The sequence below is a fragment of the Mastomys coucha genome, unplaced genomic scaffold (genome assembly GCF_008632895.1).
Source record: "Mastomys coucha isolate ucsf_1 unplaced genomic scaffold, UCSF_Mcou_1 pScaffold14, whole genome shotgun sequence".
Classification (NCBI taxonomy): Eukaryota; Metazoa; Chordata; class Mammalia; order Rodentia; family Muridae; genus Mastomys; species Mastomys coucha.
In genome coordinates, this window is record NW_022196896.1 from 119,772,995 (window position 1) to 119,792,878 (window position 19,884).

The 19,884-nt window shown below is 38.3% G+C and overlaps 1 long non-coding RNA gene across 1 annotated transcript; it reads left to right on the forward strand.

The window, feature by feature from the left end:
* The first annotated feature begins 170 nt into the window (after positions 1-170).
* LOC116089317 lies at positions 171-14,486 on the forward strand. The gene is made up of 2 exons (XR_004118273.1): positions 171-247; positions 14,391-14,486. It is a non-coding gene; the product is annotated as an uncharacterized LOC116089317 (long non-coding RNA).
* The last annotated feature ends 5,398 nt before the right edge of the window (positions 14,487-19,884 follow it).

The window sequence follows — 19,884 nt, forward strand, 5'->3', positions numbered from 1 at the left end:
CCCGGTCGCATATCAGATACTTACATTATGATTCATAACAGTAGCACAATTACAGTTATGAAATAGCAATGAAATAACTTTATGGTTGGGGGGTCACCACAACCCGAGGAACTGTATTAAAGGGTCGAGACGTTAGGAAGGTGGAGAATCACTGGACTAGAGGCCGAGAGGAGAGATAAAGGAGGATTCAGGAGAGGATGAAGAGCAGAGAACGTCATGTAGAATTGACTCCTCAACCCCTGTCCAGGTGACTTGGCATCACTGTAACTCTTAAGACCTTAGACACAAATTCAGAGAAAAGCCTGGGCAGACAACAGACTTGAAGTGAAACTGCCACTACTGTCCCATTTGGATGGGGAAAGAGAGGTTTCTTTTAATTTTAGTCAAACTGAGAGGAACGCTTTGGGCTTTTACTTACCGGGTTTGCAGACTAATGGACGTGCACAAACGACCACAGACTTATGGCATATGAGAGTCTTTTCTGGGACTCCACAGACTTTAACTGACTAATCCTCATCTCGGAGAAGGTTCTTTCTTTGCAAACATGAAGCAAAGCATTCAGACTCACTCTTTGTTGTTCTCTTATAAGCCACCTCCCAAGTTAATAGTTTATGTTTCTTTTGGTTGTATAAATAATTTTGAAATATGTAAGCTGTTCTGAAAGCCACAGTATAGTGTAAAAACATCAAATAAACAATCCTACTAATAGAGAGGCAGAGATAAGAGAAGCCTGATTTCAAGACCATTATGTGGTACACAGCAAGACACTGCTACATACAAAGAAGCAGAAAGTGTATGTGAACTGTACAATATTGGGCCTATTTCTCCAATTACCAAATTAGAGAGATCACCAGATGATAGCCAACAAATTTCCAATTCCTCATACTTTTGAATTGAATTGATTAGGATAAGTTGGTAATATTAATTTTTATATTAAGAGATATTAAGAAAAAGTAATTGTTTGTTCCTGTTATTTTTGTTGTTAGAGGTGGAATTAGGTTTGTGTGGGTTTGTTGAAAGGTTACTTTCTTGCTTCTTCTAGGGTGTAGTTTTGCTCCTCATGTTGGTGTTTTCCCTCTATTATTCTTTGTAGGGCTGGATTCATGGAAAGACATTATATAAATTTCATTTTGTCATGGAATATCTTGTTTTCTCCATCTATGGTATTGAGAGTTTTGCTGGGTATAGTAGCCTGGGCTGGCATTTATGTTCTCTTAGGGTCTGTATAGCATCTGCCCAGGATCTTCTAGCTTTCATAGTCACTGGTGAGAAGTCTGGTGTGATTCTGATAGGCCTGCCTTTATGTGTTACTTGACCTTTTTCCCTTACTGCTTTTAAAATTCTATCTTTGTTTAGTTCATTTGGTGTTTTGACTATTATGTGATGGGAGGAGTTTCTTTTCTGGTCCGGTCTATTTGGAGTTCTGTAGGCTTCTTTCTTATATGTTCATGGGCATTTCTTTCTTTAGGTTAGGGACATTTTCTTCTATAATTTTGTTGAAGATATGTACTGGCCCTTTGAGTTGGAAATTTTCACTCTCTTCTATACCTATTATCCTTAGGTTTGGTCTTCTCATTGTGTCCTGGATTTCCTGGATGTTTTGGGTTAGGAGGTTTTTGCTTTTTGTGTTTTCTCAATTTCTCTGTTGTGTCAATGTTTTCTATGGTGTCTTCTGCCTCTGAGATTCTCTCTTCTATTTCTTGTATTCTGTTGGTGATGCTTGCATCTATGACTCCTGATCTCTTTCCTAGGTTTTCTAACTCCAGGGTTGTCTCCCTTTGTGATTTCTTTATTGTTTTATTTCCATTTTTAGATCCTGGATGGTTTTGTTCATTTCCTTCACTTGTTTGATTGTGTTTTCCTGTGGTTCTTTAAGGGATTTTTGTGTTTCCTCTTTAAGGGGTTCTACCTATTTACCTATGTTCTCCTATATTTCTTTGAGGGAGTTATTTATTTCCTTCTTAAAGTCCTTTATCATCTTCACGAGAAGTGAGTTTAGATCTGAATCTTGCTTTTCTGGCATGATAATGTGTCCAGGACTTGCTATGGTGGGAGAATTGGGTTCTGATAATGCCAAGTAACCTTGGTTTGCCTCCCATGTCTCTAGTGTTACCTGCCCTGGCTATATCTGACTGGAGCCTGTCCTTTTTGTGATCCTGGTTGTGTCAGAACTCCTCAGAGTCAAGGTGTCACTGTGATCCTGTGATTCTGGGATCCTGTGATTCTGGGATCCTAGACCTGTTAGTGTGCCTTGGAGTGGAGCTTCCTCTGGGTATTATGGGACTTGCTGTGGAGTTTGCACCCAAGGTCTGCTCAGGGCACTGGCCCAGCCTGATTTCTCTATCTTGAGTCAGCTCCACGTGGATGCTGTACCAAAATCGGGAGCAGGATTTAAATCCATTAATTACACAGCAAATAACATTTTTACTGCATTTTAAATCAATGAAAGTCTGTGCTGTATACTATTGTGAATATGTACACATGTTACCATTAGATTTGATTAAAGGCTGTAAGTGCCAGTAAGCAAACTCATGAGTCTCACTGTGGAGCCATGTTTAGTCAACACGATAAATATTTCTCATACAACCTTCTGATATCCTAACACCCTTACCTGCTTGTTTGTTTAAATGACTTTTAGTTTTGGTTAATTCAGATATTTGAAGAACTACAGTAATTAAGCCATTGAAACAGTTCACCAAATTGTTCCAAGCTGCTTGTAGTGAGATAGCGTGGCGAATCATCTGTCGTTCCCTCAGGCAATCAAATCAAATAATTAGCTTAGCCTGTCAAGGTGCAAAGCCTGAAATAATTAGGACTTCGGTCAACCTTGATTGAAAGGACATGTTTAAAGCTGACCGGAGTCAGCTGCTCTTCATCTCCTCAGAGAATGGATTGTGGCATGAGAATTGAGATATGAAGGAGAACTTTTTAGATATAGACATGTATGGCTAAGAACATCAGGAGACTTTCTTCTTTCAGGCTCTTAAAGAAGAGCACAGGGTGGGGCTAGGATTATCCTGAGCTAGTATTTTATTATATTAACTGTATTAAAGTTCTCTAGGTTACTATTTTTGGCCTTGCTCAGTTGGAGTCTTCCATGTGCTCTATCTTGCTTGAAAAGATGAACATGGTTACCCAGGGAGTGGCACTATTAGGAGGTGTGGCAGTGTTGGATAGGGGTGGCCTTGTTGGAGGATGTGTGTCTCGGTGGGGGTGGGCTTTGAGGCTCCTATGCTCAAGCTCCAACCAGTGAGGAAGAGGATCTCCTTTTGTCTGCCTTCAGATCAAGACATAGACCTCTCAGCTTCTTCTCCAGCACCATGTCTGCTGGGATGCTGCCATACTTTCTGCCATGATGATAATAGATTGAACCTCTGAGACTGTAAGCCAGTCCCGATGAAGTGTTTGCTTTTATAAGAGTTGCCTTCATCATGGGGTCTTTTCACAGCAATAAGACCCAAACTAAAACAATGTACAAGTTTTGCTACAAATGGTGACACATGCCATGCCTGTAGTCCCAGCATGAGGGACACTAACACAGGAAGATTATGAGTTTCAGGCCAGCCTGGGTAACCTAAATATAAATAAGTAAATGAAAGGAACAAGCTAAGAACCATAGTCAGAAATTTGTAAAACAGGAACGATTGACTTACATATTTAGTACTCTGCTATCAAAAAACTTACAAGAGAAAACATTCAGTGAAGATATTCAGAAAAGGGAACCCTTGCATAATGTTGGTCAAATGAAAATTAGTATAGTCATCTTGGAAAGAAACCCACAGAATTTCCTCAAAGAACCAAAAGTACAACTTCCATATAACCCATAAATTCTACTTCTGGATATATATGTATATATGTACATATATATATATTCAATATATGTACTGAAAATAAGATCAATTTGCTGAAGAGCTATTTGCATTACCATGTTTACTGCAACATTGTTCACAGTTTGGAAATTACTGAATTTTTTGATTGTCTAAAGATTTAAAAATAGATGAAATTGTTTTATGTATGCATGTACATAACATATGTACATTGTTTTATATATACTTATATCTCAAATGGAATACCATCCTCAAATGGACTACCATTCAGCAATAATAATGAAATCTTGTCATTTTTGGCAACTGTAATGGGTAAGTCTCTAGAAAGTTATGCTAAATGAAATAAGCCAGACATTCATACTATATATTCAATATGTGGAATATAAAACATTTGAGATGGTAGAGTTGAGTGGTGTTGCCAAGACCAGGATGTAGGGAGGACTGGGAAGACTCTGGCTCGGAGTTATCCGATTTTAGTTAGAAAAGACTGGCTCAAAACATTAATTGTACATTATGGTGACTGTTCTAGTTTTATTTATGTTGCTAAGGCAAACTGGATCTTGGAAGAGCTGGGAGAGAGGAAAAGTATGAAAAGTATTGACCACATTATGAAATAAAAAAAAATTGTTCAATAAAGAAGACAAGAAAAAAGCCAACTTAGGAGAGGTTTATTTCATTATATAATTTCAGGTTACAGTTTGTCATTGTATGGAAGTCAAGGCAGAGGTCACAAACAGCTAATCACATCTTTTCTACAGCAGAGAGCAGAAAGAGCAAACGCATGCATGCTTGCTTGCTTGTGCTCAGCCCAGTTTCTCCACTATTATATAGGTGAACATCCTGTCTAGAGAAGTGTCCTCTCACAGTGGACTGGGTCTTCCTACATTAATAAATGTAATTGAGATAATACACCACACACATGTCTACCACAACCTGGACAACTTGGTCCTTGAATCCTAGCTAGGAGTAGTTAGGGAATAAAGAAAAGATAGTGATAGGCACATGGACATAAAAGAAGTGGGGTCATGGGTGGTCTTGTGTACTCTTAGGGATCTACATCTACTACCTTTCAACCCAGAACTTGAGTGTGTTTGTTATTTACAGCATAGGGGGAGGGGCTAGCTAGTCCTGGTAAGAGGTATTTGTAGACTGACATCTTGGGATGTATACGGCCAGGAGGAGGAAGCTGCAGCTGCTATTTTTGCACACACCAATCATTTATTCCTAAATACTTGTACTTAGACCAGGGGAAGAAGGGTTTGCCAAATCAGAGCTTGACCTATGTGGGGAAAGACTTTGCCAATTTCCCATGGATCTGAGGCCTTTGTCCTTGTCATGGCTATGCCCAGTTCAACCATACACATTCATTCAGGACTCCACTCAACTCAGGGCTCTTCAGCTCCCTATCAAGCCATCAAGGTGTAGACAATCCATGATTCTCCCAGGTGATTCTGGGTTGTGTCAAGTTGACAGTTGAAGCTGACCTCCACAGTTACAGTATCCAATTATAATATATGGAAAGTGAATTTCAAATAATGTCACCATCAAATGATAATGTTACTAGGCAATAGTATGCTGATTAACTTAGTGTAGTTATGTAGATAATGGATGTATTAATTAGCTTGATTCTGTTATGTATGTCCTGTCATAGACAACAAACAAATACAACTTTGTTAGTTAATATAAAAATACAGACTGTGTCTGTGAAAGTTTTTTTTTTTGTTTGTTTTTTTTGTTTTTTTTTTTGTTTTTTCCTTTTTGCTTTTCGAGATGAGTTTTCTCTCTGTAGTATACTGTCCTGGCCCTCATGACAATCTCTCTGCCTTGGTCACCTGAGTGCTGTGGTGACAGCATAAGCCGCCATGACTAGCTATAACATTTTCGTTTCCCATATTTTTATATTCAAAAATAGTTTTTAGACAAACAGAGTCAGCCATCAATGATCTTGCCAGACATGCAGATTCTTGGGCTACTGTTGGACTTTCTAAATTGCAATTTCTAATTGCACTTTACTTAAACTTGGAGGTTAGGTGCCTTACATGTATAAGGCCCTGAGTTTAATCTCCAGTACAACAGAAAAGGTAAAACAAAACCAACTAACCAACCAACAAACCAACTAACCAACCAACCAACCAACCAACCAACCAACCAACCAACCAACCAATCAGCCAACCAACCAAGTAAGACTTTTAGTAGATCATTTGCACATTGAAATTTAGGAGCTATCCAGTTCTTTGTTCCCCTTCCCACACAATACCACGGGTAGTCCTGGAAGTGTCTCTTGTTTAAGGACAAGCAGAGGTAAATACTAGCAGTCCACTTCTGTAATTTCTTTGTCTGAACTTTTCCTCTAATTTAATGATTTCTTCTTTTAAAATTATTTAAAATAATTATTTTCTGGGCTGGAGAGATGGCTCAGTGATTAAGAGCACTAGCTACTTTTCCAGAGGACCTGGATTCAATTCCCAGCACAACATGGCATTTATGACTGTCTGTAACTCCAGTTTCAGGGCATCTGAGATTCTCTCACCAATGCATGTAAAACATAAAATTAAAAAAAATTGTATATGTAAATAAAGTTTTAAATAATTGTTTTCTATCATTTTTATGCTTCTTTTGCCTTCCACTAATCCTTCACATGCAAACTCTTTGCTGTCTCTAAAATTCTGTAATTGTTGTTATATAAATATATAAATATAATATATAAGAAAATATATAAGAATATATATTCTTAAATAAATACAGTCTTGTAAGTCTTTCTACATAATGTTACTGGTACGTGTGTTTCCTTGATGACCACTTAGTATTAGGCAATCAATTTTTCTTTTTCTCTTCTGGGAAAGACTATTTCTCCTATTCTCAGCATCCATTAGTTGCCTGTGACCCATGAGACTTTTTGCTTCCATGTTAGCATGTCTTTCGATGTTGTTCTTTTTTGAGGTCTTGTTTAGGCAGCCATGTTGATAAGACTTCACGAATGTACCTTCTCTGACATTTTCCAGGAAATGTAAGTACATGTCAAAGTCCCTGTTACTTTGGCTCTTACAATCTTTTCACCTTCTGTGTTGCTTTGATTCTTGAGCCTTATGTGCAGGAATCATGTTGTGGATATATCAGTTTGTGTTGGGTACCGCATGATCACTTGTTCTCAGCATTTTGACAAGCTACCTTTTTCTACAAGGGTCTCCATCTGTTGCAAGGAGACATTTCTTTGCTGAGAGGGGAGATTATTCGTCTGTGGGTATGAGATGTAGACAATATGGTACTGGCACAAAAACATACAATAAGACCAAGAGAACTACATCGAAGTACCAAACAGTTGAAATGGAAACTTAAGGGTTCTTTGGAAAGTTGGTTGGATGGTGTTTTGCTGGGGCAAACAGGTGAAAGAATATTTTGTTAAAGTGGACACAAGTGTGAGAGGCTAAGGCTGACTCATGAAGGAATGTTTCATTGAAGCAGACACAGGAGAGAGGATGTTCTGCTAAACCAAGCATGTGAAAGGACACGTGATGAAGGATTCTTTGCTAATGACACCCATGTATTGGTCTGTCTTCTATTATGTAGTTGGGCTACATTTCTTGGGATTCCATAGAGAGAAATGCATCAACAAACTTCTCGTGGCGTTTTGCAGTTTCTTGTCCCTTCTTCGGACCTGGGCTGATAAGGTGCATGTGTTGAGGCAAGAAGCATGTGGCGGCAAGGCATGTGGAGGACATGTGATATTTGGAGGGGATAAATAGGTCTCCATGGAGTAACAGAGACAAATCTTGGCTTGCTGATATAGCTAGCTATGCAACGCTTGTGGGTCTCGCAACTTAGCTGATCTTTGCATCCCTGAGAGAGACTCAGCCAAGAACTTTTCCTGATGTTCCTGCTGGTCCCTCCTGTTGACTCAAACTGAGGTTGAGGCCTGGCTGTCTCTGCTAGGTCATGTCACCACTATTGCTAACCTGACTTTACTGAACTGGACTGCTGGCATCTCCATGGAGTGTTTTCGAGTAGATCGAGCTGCCATGACCTGCTAACCTGTGAAATGAGCTGCTGATTTCTAGACAACACAGACAGGAGTTTCTCCAAAGAACCTTTCTAAACAGGTCCACTTCCCTGTATCCTTTCTTTCCCACTACTTCTGGTGGGTGGTAAGGCTACAAGGAGGTTAAAGCATTTAAGAATCATTGTTAAAAATAGGATTTAAAAAAAATTAAAATTACAAGCACTGGCACACAAAGTACAGCCATTTAATATTTGATAAAGATGCTAACCACATACATGAGAGAGAAGAGCATCTTCAACAGCAGAGCTAGGAAAACTAGATGTTCACAGGCAGAAGAATGAAATTAGGCTAGAATCCATCACTTTGGCCAAAAACTAATTCCAGGTGGATAAAATGCTTAAATGTGAAACTTGAAACACTGAAATTGCTAGAAGGACACACAGAAGTGTTCCTTTGTATGATGTTGGTGTAGGAAAGGATTCTCTGAACAGGACACCATTTACTAAGGAATCGAGGCTAACAACTGATAATTGGAAACTCATAAAATTAAACAATCAATTGCGTGGAGAGGAGGTTGACAGAATGGGAAAGAATCTTTGCCCACTATAATCTGACAGAAGATTAATATGCAGAATATATATAAAGAACTAAAAAAAATAGAGTCAATAAAAGAAGCAACCTATTTAAGTGAACGAGCCGGGCGGTGGTGGTGCACTCCTTTAATCCCTGCACTTGGGAGGCAGAGGCAGGTGGATATCTGAGTTCAAGGCCAGCTTGATCTACAGAGTGAGTTCCAAGACAGCCAGGACTATACAAAGAAACCCTGTCTCGAAAAACAAAAAAACAACAAAACAAAAACAAAAAACCAAAAAACAAAGAAAACAAACAAACAAACAAACAAACAACAAAAGTGGACTTGGGATCTGAAGGGAGAATTCTCAATAAAAGAAATAAAAATGGTTAGCAAATAGGTCTGAAAATCTCTATCATCCCCAGCAATTAAGGATATGTAAATCAAAACAACTTTGAGAACTCATTGCCCTCCATTTAGAATGGCAAAGAACAAGGAAATAAATGACAACACAGGCTGGGGAGGATGAGGAGAAAAGGGATCCCTCTGTCACTGTTGGCGGGACTGCAGACAGCTGTGGAAATCAGTGAGCAGAATCCTCAAAGAGCAAGAACCAAGCCAGTCATGTCAGCTATATAACTCCTTGGCATATGCACAAAGGACTCAACACCCTAATCCACAGAGACTTGCTTAGCCATGTCCACTGGTGTCCATAATAGCTAGGGCAAAACCAACCAACCAACAAAACAAAACAAAACAACCCAACCAACCAACTAACCAACCAAACAACCCCCCAAAAAACCAAACCCCAAAACCCAAACAAAAAAGAAAACAAATAAAACACCCCCAAACAAAACAAAACAAAACAAAACTAACATAAGTGTCCTTCAATAAAATAAAAATGTGGTACATAGAAGGCTTATCCAGCCAGTCCAGAATTCTGCTGCGAAGCAGACTATTGACCCGTGCTTTATGTTAGTTCTAACTACCACATGTAACAAAACAATGAAAGCAGTGATGTGGATCAGACAGTGACTGTACTGACTTTAGGACTTTTGGAAAGCTGTTTAATCAATTTGAGAATCAATTTTCATATCTATGAAATGAAAATGAAATGACACATGAAGGATAAAGTCAGATAATGAAGATAACAAAGTAACTTAGGGCCTAGTACATAGTAAGTTCTCTATGTGCATTATCTACTGAAATTTTTCTTGTTGGATTTCATCGCGTCTGAAGCTACCAAACACGATTTGTTCTTGCTTTCCCTTTCCTGTAGTCTTTATTTACAGTCATTGCATTAAATCTGTTGATCCAGCAATAAGACCATTGGAGAGCTTTCATGTCCATTTAATATTTGTCTTGTTGGTAGACCCAGCAGGAGAGTACCCTTATTATGTCTGGGTTTTCTTTGGTAACCCCTCAGTCAAACCATTCTGCAATAATTGGTTCTACACTTTTTTTTCTTCCCACTCTCTTTTTTTTTTTTGGTAGATTTAGTATTTTCTTCTTTATAGTAACCATGTATCTTGTGCAGTATTGTATTGGTGAATTTACAGCATTGCTTTTAATTAATTGGTTAACTCATTTCATGATCACCTAGTTATTTATCTTTTCCTCTGGAGTGTGTTTTGTTATTTTTAAAGTATTTTTTTTTTTATTCTGAACATATATCACACTTCATGGACCACATTGCATATCCCAGAGGTTGTCAAGGACAGAGAAGCCTATACAGTATTGTAACATTTTTGTTTGGGATTCTCTATCAGTAACTTGGGGGCAGGGTAAGTTGAAGGTTGAGATTGCAATGAATCAGTGAAAATGCATTTATGTGGCTTTACAATGAGCTAGGTCATTGTCTTCAAAGAATTCTGATGAATATCATTTTGAACATCATAACCAAAGGATACCTAATAGTTGAATGAAAATTATTGAGACATCAAATTTAAAATTTATTAATCAACCCATACAAAGACTCTTTCAATGAGCAGTGTATAGAATTATTTTCCAGATGCTTATTGTAGGTTCACGACTCATGCACTCCTACATTGAGTTTCTTATTTAGCATGTGACACACTACTGACCTGTGGATAAGATGAAGCAACAGAGATTTCGGAAATTTTGATGACATTTTCAGTGTTGAAACGGAATGTATATGTGAACAGACTTCCTGAACTCTCAAATCTCTAGACTTAAAAGATGATGTAAATTTGGTCACATACAGATAGAAACGACAGACTAAGCACTTTCCACAGTGCACAAGTTATGGTGGCTATAAAATGCTTTGACAGAAACAGTAGCAAAATAGCATTACACATTTTAGAAGTAGTCTGTTTGACTCAAGGCCAATTAAAAGACATCCATTATGCAAAGTTGATAAAAATCCCTAGAATTGACTTGAAAGAGAGTAAATAAAAGAATTGTCTCAGGAAGAAATGATTTTTCCATTTATTACCTGTGAACTTGGGAAACGTCATATTTTTATAAGTACTTATCTAGCTGATACAGCATGATTGTCTTTTATCAAGAAACACATTGAAATTTCAGATTAATATTTCTTCATAGGTGTTTCTTTAGAAAGAGTTACAGACTATCAAAGTATAATCAATATTGTATCCTTACTGATTTTTTTCTTCTTTGAAGTTATAATTTGGTCTGTTATTTTTGCTTGCTTGCTGTTTTGCTTGTTTTTGAAGAACTACAAAGGAAGTTCTATGGTAATTCTTCTTTAAGTATGGAAGTTGAAATGAGTCTTTGGGAAAAAAAAATTCCCAGTAACCTCAAGTGCAAACTTTTCACAGGGAGGTAGCAAGCCTTGATCCAAATTTATAAATTAATGAGAATAATAGTCTTTTTAGTACTTCATACATCTGAGATGATTTCCTTCTATGCTCTGCTGTTGCCCACCACTCAACAGAAGTGACCCTAGCATTTAACTGCTGAGCCATCTCTTCAGACTCAGTTCTCTAAACTTTGAAAAAAAATCTGTTTTGCTGTGTTTTGAGAAAAAAACCTGCTTTTCTGCCTGAATTATATAGATGAAACTGAATGCTATGTGCCAGGAATGCCCACTCTTGCTAGACACTAAGTTAAAGTTTATTCCATCAATGAACTATACCTTATTGATTGTCTCCTACAAAACACCAGAGTGACATAGTGGTTCTAAAGATTTAACACTTTTCTTATTATACTATAACATGTTTTAAAATTTAGCCCAACCTAGAAATAGATACAAATATCATAAGCTGGTGCAATTACTGACATTTTGTAACTACAATTATAGCAATATTTAGTGTTTGGAGTTGAAAATGAGAGTCATTTTCTTGAAGAATGTGCTGCAATGCAAGGTCTTCTGGGTGCACGACTACATTAGGACATCCTTTGCATCCTTGTTTTTAACAGCCTTTGCACTTTCTAGATCACTGCCTGTGATCTTAACAAACTAGTTTGGTAATGACATTTCCACCTTTTGCCCTTCCTAAATGGATGATATTGCATTCTAAGTTAGGGATCGTGGCACCTCCTGCTAGAGAAGCATTGCCCAGTACGGATGTTTAAGAAGAAATAATTTTCTTTCAAAAAATGAATGGTTTTCATATGGTAATCAGTCCAGTTTTAAACAATCAAAAAGCAATGGTTATCCTTGTAATTACCTGATTTCATGAATATTTATGTCCAGTCATTATGCTCATTTTACTACTTTGTTCTTTAGGTGATATAAGACAACATTTACCATGTCCCTCTGGTAGAAAAGACTTTGCTCAGCAAGGGCAACTTGATATTCAGGGTAGAAAGTTAGCAAGCAGCATACCCCTCCTGTTTTCTGAGCTTCCTGTAATTTTCTTTCTTCAAAATGGAGATTGTGTAGCCTTGCTGTTTAATCAGCACCCACCCTTGCTTCTTTTTCTTTTCCCTTGGAAGTATTCCTCATTACAGTCTCATATGAAGTCAGGCATGTTTTAACCCAGCTCCTTTCTTCTGGTGAGAGACAGACAGAGAATGCAATTAAGCATGAGTGAGTGAGCCTGGTTCTTCTGTCTCCTTTCATTCCCTCAGAAGAGGTCTTTTGAGCTTCCTGGGGGAGATACTCAACATTTTGAACACAAATCAAAGGTCATTTTCTTCTCCTCCTCCTTTCAAGAGAAGAAAAAAAAAATATCTTTTAAAATCATAGTAGCAAAGGACTCAAACATTAAGCTCATGATGAAGCATGCCTCAACCACATAACTTTAATTCAGTTTCAAAGTAAAGACAAATATCCATTATATTGGCAGTCTAGAAATGATTGTGTATGACAAGAGTTGAAGAAAAAGATTTATCACAAGTAAATATCAGACATTTGGGCATATGTGTCCCACACTGCTTGCATACACATAACAAATACTCAAAGTGTTTTTCTCTGCATGTCAATGTGATGTTTTTCCTTTCTGGACCAATGACTTGTAGGCATTTTAAAGCTAATGAAATTTTAATAACATTGTAAACTGACTCTAAACTCACGTTGTAATAGCAATACTGCCGTAGTTAGATTTAACTGTCATGACACAGCCTAGAGTCAACTTAGAGGAATGCCTCAGCTGAAGAATTACCTAGGCCATGCTGGCCTGTGGGCACTCTATAGCCATGCTGGCCTGTGGGCACTCTATGGCCATGCTGGCCTGTGGGCACTCTATGAACATGCTGGCCTGTGGGCACTCTATGGCCATGCTGGCCTGTGGGCACTCTATGGGGATTATCTTGATTATTAATTGATGTGGGTAGGCCCATGTCATTGTGGATGGCACCATTTATAGTAAGGTGATCCTGGACTGTAAAAGAAAGTGAGCTGAGCATGAGCCTGTGAATGAGTCAGCAAGCAACATACCTTTATGACTTCTGCTTCATGATCCTGCCCTGAGTTCCTTTAGTGATGCACTGTGACATAAAAGAGCAAGTTCAATAAAATCTTTCCTCCCACAAGTTGCTTCTGGCCAGAGTATTTTTATCACAACAGCAGGAATCAAGCTAGAACAGGTATTTTTAGTATCTGTTAGCTAAAGGCCAGCATTTAAGTGTGAAACATTATGTAACTTATATAATGTCAACTAAATAGCAGATCTATATAATGTTTGGATAGCTGAAATCTACAGAATTGTTAGCTCAGCGTTAGCATTACAATATTTTTAATATATGATAATCATGAGGCATAGATAGGTTTGTAATATTCTCCAGACTATACAAAAGTGATGGAGTTGGAGTTCAGACCAACTTTAAAAATTGACCTTCATATCACACTGTACCATAATGAATTCAGTAGCACTTTAAAACTAATTTGTATTTTATTCATTATAATATTTTGTTTGTAAAATGTAAATGTTAGTATGTCTGTGTGTGTGTTGGTGGAGATATGCTCTGGAACAAGTCTGGAAATTGGTTCTCTCCTTCCTTGTAGGTTCTAGGGATCAAATTCAGGTCATCAGGCTTGAGCATCAAGAACCCACTGTGAAAGCCCGCCAGTCCACAAAATAAATATATGTATATTTTAAAACTAAGTGAGAAGTGATGGATCTAGTCCACTTGCTACTAATATTTAATGTACCATTTTTTTTTAGTGCATTTTTGTGTTTCAGCTGATGCTGACTGAACTTGAATGGACCCTTTCAGAGAGTAAAAACATAACCCGAATCTTAGGATAAATATGTATTCAACACTTGTTACTAAAAATTCTTCCTGGGGGAGATGTGAGCACATATACCCATCTTCCTAGGGTGCCAGCAATAAACTGAAGTAGGAGTCTACCACTGTTCACTCTGGAGAACCAATGCTTTTTTAAATTTTTTTTTTTTTGAGACAGGGTTTCTCTGTGTAGCCCTGGCTGTCCTAGAACTCACTCTGTAGACCAGGTTGGCCTAGAACTCAGAAATCCACCTACCTCTGCCTCCCAAGTGCTGGGATTAAAGGCATGTGCCACCACTGCCTGGCTGAGAACCAATGATTTTATTTGGTTTCCTTACAGAGCATAGGTCAGGAGTTACTCTTGTCCTGTTGATACCTGACCAGACCACACCGGACAGTCTTTGCCCAAAGGAATAAAGGCATTTCATAAAAGGAGCCCCATTCATCTAGTCTTCTCTGGCCTGTTCCACCATGTTGGTCACCACTGTAGTTCATAGGATTCACATCTGGGTAAGACTGTTAATGACTTTTCTCCCCAGTAAACCATGTAGCATTTTCCAGAAATATGAAAGCTAGTCACTGGGCAGGAAGCTTCCTGGGATAGCACCAACTTGATTTCTCTATGTTCTGTAACGAAAATGTGTCATGTTCTCAGCAGTGGGGTTTTACCAAAATATTCCTGTGGCCAACAAAAGCAATGCCAATAATCTGCAGTGTATTGGATATCTCTAGGACACTGTCGAGCAATAACTCAAGGGGAGGTATTCCACACCTGGCACTGGGCTTTTCTGCAAATAATATTATCCCTTGTGTAGGTAATTCCAATTAAACTCCGTTATATGAATATATACACATATATATTCATAAAGAATGTTACATAATTTATGCTGCCTAATTTGTCCTTAAGGCCATGGCTATCCACTGGGGTCATGAGTGACGTCCCATAGACCATACACCTAAATAAAACTAACTCTCCCTCTCTTAGCAGCTATAAGTTGCAACAACTCTACTGTTAGGGATGAAACTTTCTGCCCACCTTTCCTCCTGTGCTGGAATGTTGTCTGGCTTCTATTCCTGAGGTTCCTGTGCATGTTGTCACAGCTCTAGTCAGCTCACAGGTACAGCTTCCCTGTTGTAACCTAAAAACACTATTTGCTTGTCATATTCCACTGCCACTGAATCTTACTATATGTCCACTCCTCTTTCAAATGTTCTCTGAGCCCTGGAGGAGAAAGGAGGTATGATATAGATGTCCCCAAGGTTTTTTTTTTCTCTCCTTTTAAAGAAGCTTTTCACAGTCTCTTATTCTCTGCACGTTGACAAGCTGCAGAAAGAAGATTCTGTGGTGAGGGTTGGGAGACACTCTAATCTATGGGTCTATGGGTGTACTAATAAGTGATTAGAGCTCAGTTTAAGATTTAGTCCATTTAGTAGAATAGCAGTAGGTTAAAAACCTGCTCCTTTTCTTAAACCTCCCCCTTCTTTACTGTTTTCATTACAAGTCACTGGAATCTCCCAATTTTAATTTGTTTCTACAATTTTACTATGCTAAAATATTTCTTGCAAGTATGTTATTGAAACCTAAATAGAAACCTGTGTTGCATCTGTCTGGCCCTGGGGACTTTTCAGTTGGGGGATTTTTAGTTACTGTTTCTACCTTATCAGTGGTTATGGCTCTATTTCTTTAATTACTTGGTGTTGGTTTAGCTTTGGTAGGATATTTATATCTAGAGAATCACCCATTTCTTTTAGTGTTTGAATTAAGTATAATATAAAATTTGAAAGAATGTTCTTTATGTTTCTATGAATTTTTGCAATGTCTGTTATAATGTCTCCCTTTTCATTTCTTATTTTGTTAATTTCGATCTTATCTTTCTTTTGGTTAACTTGGCTAAGGCTTTGTATGCCATTTCATCTTTTCAAAAAAATAATTCTTCCTTTAGTTGATACTTTGTAATGTTTAAATTTCTATTTCATTAATTTCAGCCTTGATTTTGATTGTCTCTTTCCATCTATTCTATTTTTTTAATTTAAAATTTTTATTTTTTGATACTTTCATATATAAGTACTATACTTGCATCATTTCTAGGTGTTTCTCTCTCCATTTACCTCCTTTTGTGTCCTGCTCTCTCATCTTTTTATTACTTTTACACATAGATACACATGTACACAACACACACATACACACATATGTATATACCTATGTATATCTATATAATTGGTTGAGTTAGTGTTGCTCATATGTATACATGTTTAGGGTTGATTATTTAGAATTGGACAACATAAAACAGTTCTAACTCTAAGCAGGCTGAGATACCAGTCATGCAAAGCATGACATCCTGTGTTCTTTGGGGGAAGCCTAGTATAAGGATGATGAAGAAGAACAAGAAGGAGAAGGAAAAGAAGGAGAAGGAGAAGAAGAGGAGGAGGAGGAGGAGGAGGAGGAGGAGGAGGAGGAGGAGGAGGAGGAGGAAAGGAACAAGGCAAAAGAAAAAAGATAGAAGGAAAAAACATAGGGGGACAAGACCAAAAGAGGAAAGGCCTGATAAATTTACATTGGGTATTTAGTGAGGGGCAAATGATAAAGATAAATAATAGAGAGCTGGATGATATGAGGAGTAAGGTATGGATGAAGATTATCCTTGCTGGTTCCAGGCTCAAGCCTTTCAGCTTCCCTTTTCTGGCTCCTAGATATTTGTGTCACCCCTGGGAATTCCTTTTTGATGTTAGGTCACAACTTCAGAGGCTGGGTTGAAAATTTCAGTTCCATTTCTAGATATCCTTGGGAAACTTGTTTGAGGATGCTAGTCGTCAATGGGTGGGTCTTCACAGGTCAAGTCATAGATGCTGGCTGGTCACCCATTTGGGTGGTTCTTCAGGAATCTGTCGGCAACTCTGGCATGCCCATGGGCATTCCTTTGCTAAGGTTGCATCTTCATAAGTTTTTGATGTCATACTTTATAGATTTGGTCTTGATATTACAGAAATATAAATCTACCCTGTGACTAACTTAATGGAAAATTTGACCTGGTAAAATACAAAAATAAATGCAAAAAAGGAGGCTTTATTTTCTGTTTTTAAGATAGGGTCTAACCATGTTGCTTATGCTGGTCTGAAGGTCTTAGGGTTTAAGTGTTCTCTTGCTTCAGTCTCTGGAGAAGGTGGGACTGTAAGTGTTTACTTCTGTCCACAGCTTGAAAGGTGCATCCTTACGCCATTACACTCTTCGTGAAGGCCTAAGGATGCTTGCCAAATATGCTTGCCAATGGGGTCATCTTTCAGATTTTAACAATGTGTCAAATGATAGCTGCTAAGGCTCTCAATGAGATTCTGACAGAGAGGATGATTTCATATCTATATCTATATCTATATATATCTATGATATTCTGAGCCTCTTCTCTGTCTAGGAGGATATTTTATAGGAGCAAATGAAGACGCAAGAGATAGCAACATGAATGAGCTCTCCTCACAGGTATTGAGGAAGTGTCAAGCATATACAGATAGTTAATGATGACATTTAAGGAAATCTTTGACTAACTGTAACAATGAAATAAAATACGACTGCTAAGCAGTAAATGAAGCTCCACTAAGGTTTTAAATGTCTAGAAAAATGTACCATAAGTTGAGTTAATGGAATAACACTCACTAAGAAAGCTCTACCATTTGTGTGCATACTTTTGAAAGGTGAAGAAACTTACTGTTCTTGATAAAGCATCATCTTTCCATTCTAGGGACTAAAGCATTCTAAATATTTCATGTTAGCTCTCATGTAAATCATCTCTACCTGCAAAGTTACACTATTTTAGGAATGAGAGCTGCCAACAGGAGAAGAGCAACGGGTTTCAAGTTAACTTTTAGTCATATTAGCATTCAAGTGCAAATAAAAAATGTCTTGAAAAAACTTTCAGCATAAAAATATGAATTATAGTAAATTATTTTATCTGATTCTTACTAATACTTGATCAAAACATACAATTACATGCATACATACATACATGTATACATATGTACATAGAAATATACACACATACATGGGGGAGGGAGAGAGGGAGGAAGGAAGGGAGAGAGAGAGAGAATGACTCTTTTTGATTATTTTTAGACAGGGTTCTGTGTTATGTAGTCTAAACTTGTCTTAACTATGGCAATTCTGCCTTTGTCACTTAAGTGCTGGAGTTTCAGACATCTCCCACCATTATCTGCTTAAAATTAATTAAAATAGGGGTATGATGATTAGTTTTATGTGTCACTGTAGTCGGGCCACATTGTCCATTAACATTCCTCCGGATGTTTCTGTAGATGAGAGTAACATGGAGGTATAAGTACTTTATCATTTTTTTTTAAAAGCACCTTGCTCTTTTTGAGTTATCATGCACCCTACCCTACTCATCTCCCTTTCTCGCTATGTCCTCCCTCTGCCCTTGCAACCTTCCTCCAAAAGGAAACAAGTAAAATAAAAAACAAAACCAAACAAGCACATCTCTCAATGGACGTTGAGGTGTGTCACACCCTTTTGCCCAAACAGCTTTACTTGCAAATGTTCACTGCATAGAGTCATTAGTTTGAAGTCCTCTGGCCTCTGCTATGCTGTCAGTACTGGATCCTCAATGGGACTCCTCTCAGATATCCTGTCGCAGTTCCATGTCATGGAGATCCCTTAGCTTTGGTTTAGGCTGCCCCCCTCCACATGCTCAGTGGTTCATAGATGGTGGGCCAGCTCAAGGCCCTGGATCAGAACCTGGATGGTAGCTGAGCTGGGGAGTTCACCAGCTCTTCTGTTTTGCTGGCTCTCCCAGCACCCTGACCAAGAGGGGCTCCTCTTTAGCACTGCCCAGGCAAGGGGAAGGGCTGCTTCCTTGCTCTTACACCTCAGAGCCAGCTCTCCTTTGCCCATGCCACCAGGGCTAGCTCTCCTGAGCTGCTATACAGGCAAGGTGTGGGGCCAGCTCTCTTGCTTGCAGCAGGCAGTGAGAGACTGGGCCATCTCTACATGCCCTTGCCAAGCACAGCAGGAGAGGCGTAGGGCCAGCTCTTCTGAGTGCTGCAGGTTGCAGGGGTCAGGGCCAGCTACAAAAATCCAAGACTTTTGTGGATGATGTGGGTGAGATTCATCCAGTTAAGATGACGGCTTTTATGAGCAAACCCCGGTCACTCTTTGGGAGTGAGAAAAGCGGCTAACGGATGATCTTCCAACTGGAGTTGCAACATCATTTGTTGGTCTGGTGCTCAGACTTGTTGGTCTATCCTGTGCCTGCCTCTGCATTTGTGAGCCAGTTTCTCTCTTTCCTCCTAAATTATCTCTGCATGTAATGTCATACAAATGTCACTATGTATATGTATATGTATATGTGTATGTGTATGTGTATGTGTATGTATGTGTATGTGTATGTATGTGTATGTGTATGTATGTGTATGTGTATATGTATATGTATATGTATATGTATATGTACATGTATATATGACACAAAAGCCTGGTATTTGGAGGACCCAGCAATACTACTTCTGGGCATATACCCAGAAGATGCTCCAACCTGTCATAAGGACACATGCTCCACTATGTTCATAGCAGCCTTATTTATAATAGCCAGAAACTGGAAACAACCCAGATGTCTCTCAACAAAGGAATGGATATAGAAAATGTGGTACATTTACACAATGGAATATTACTCAGCTATTAAAAATAATGAATTTATGAAATTTTTAGGGAAAGGATGGATCTGGAGGATATCATCCTGAGGTAACCCAATCACAAAAGAACACACATGGTATGCACTCTCTGATAAGTGGATATTAGCTCAGAAGCTCAGAATACCCAAAATACAATCCACAAACCACAT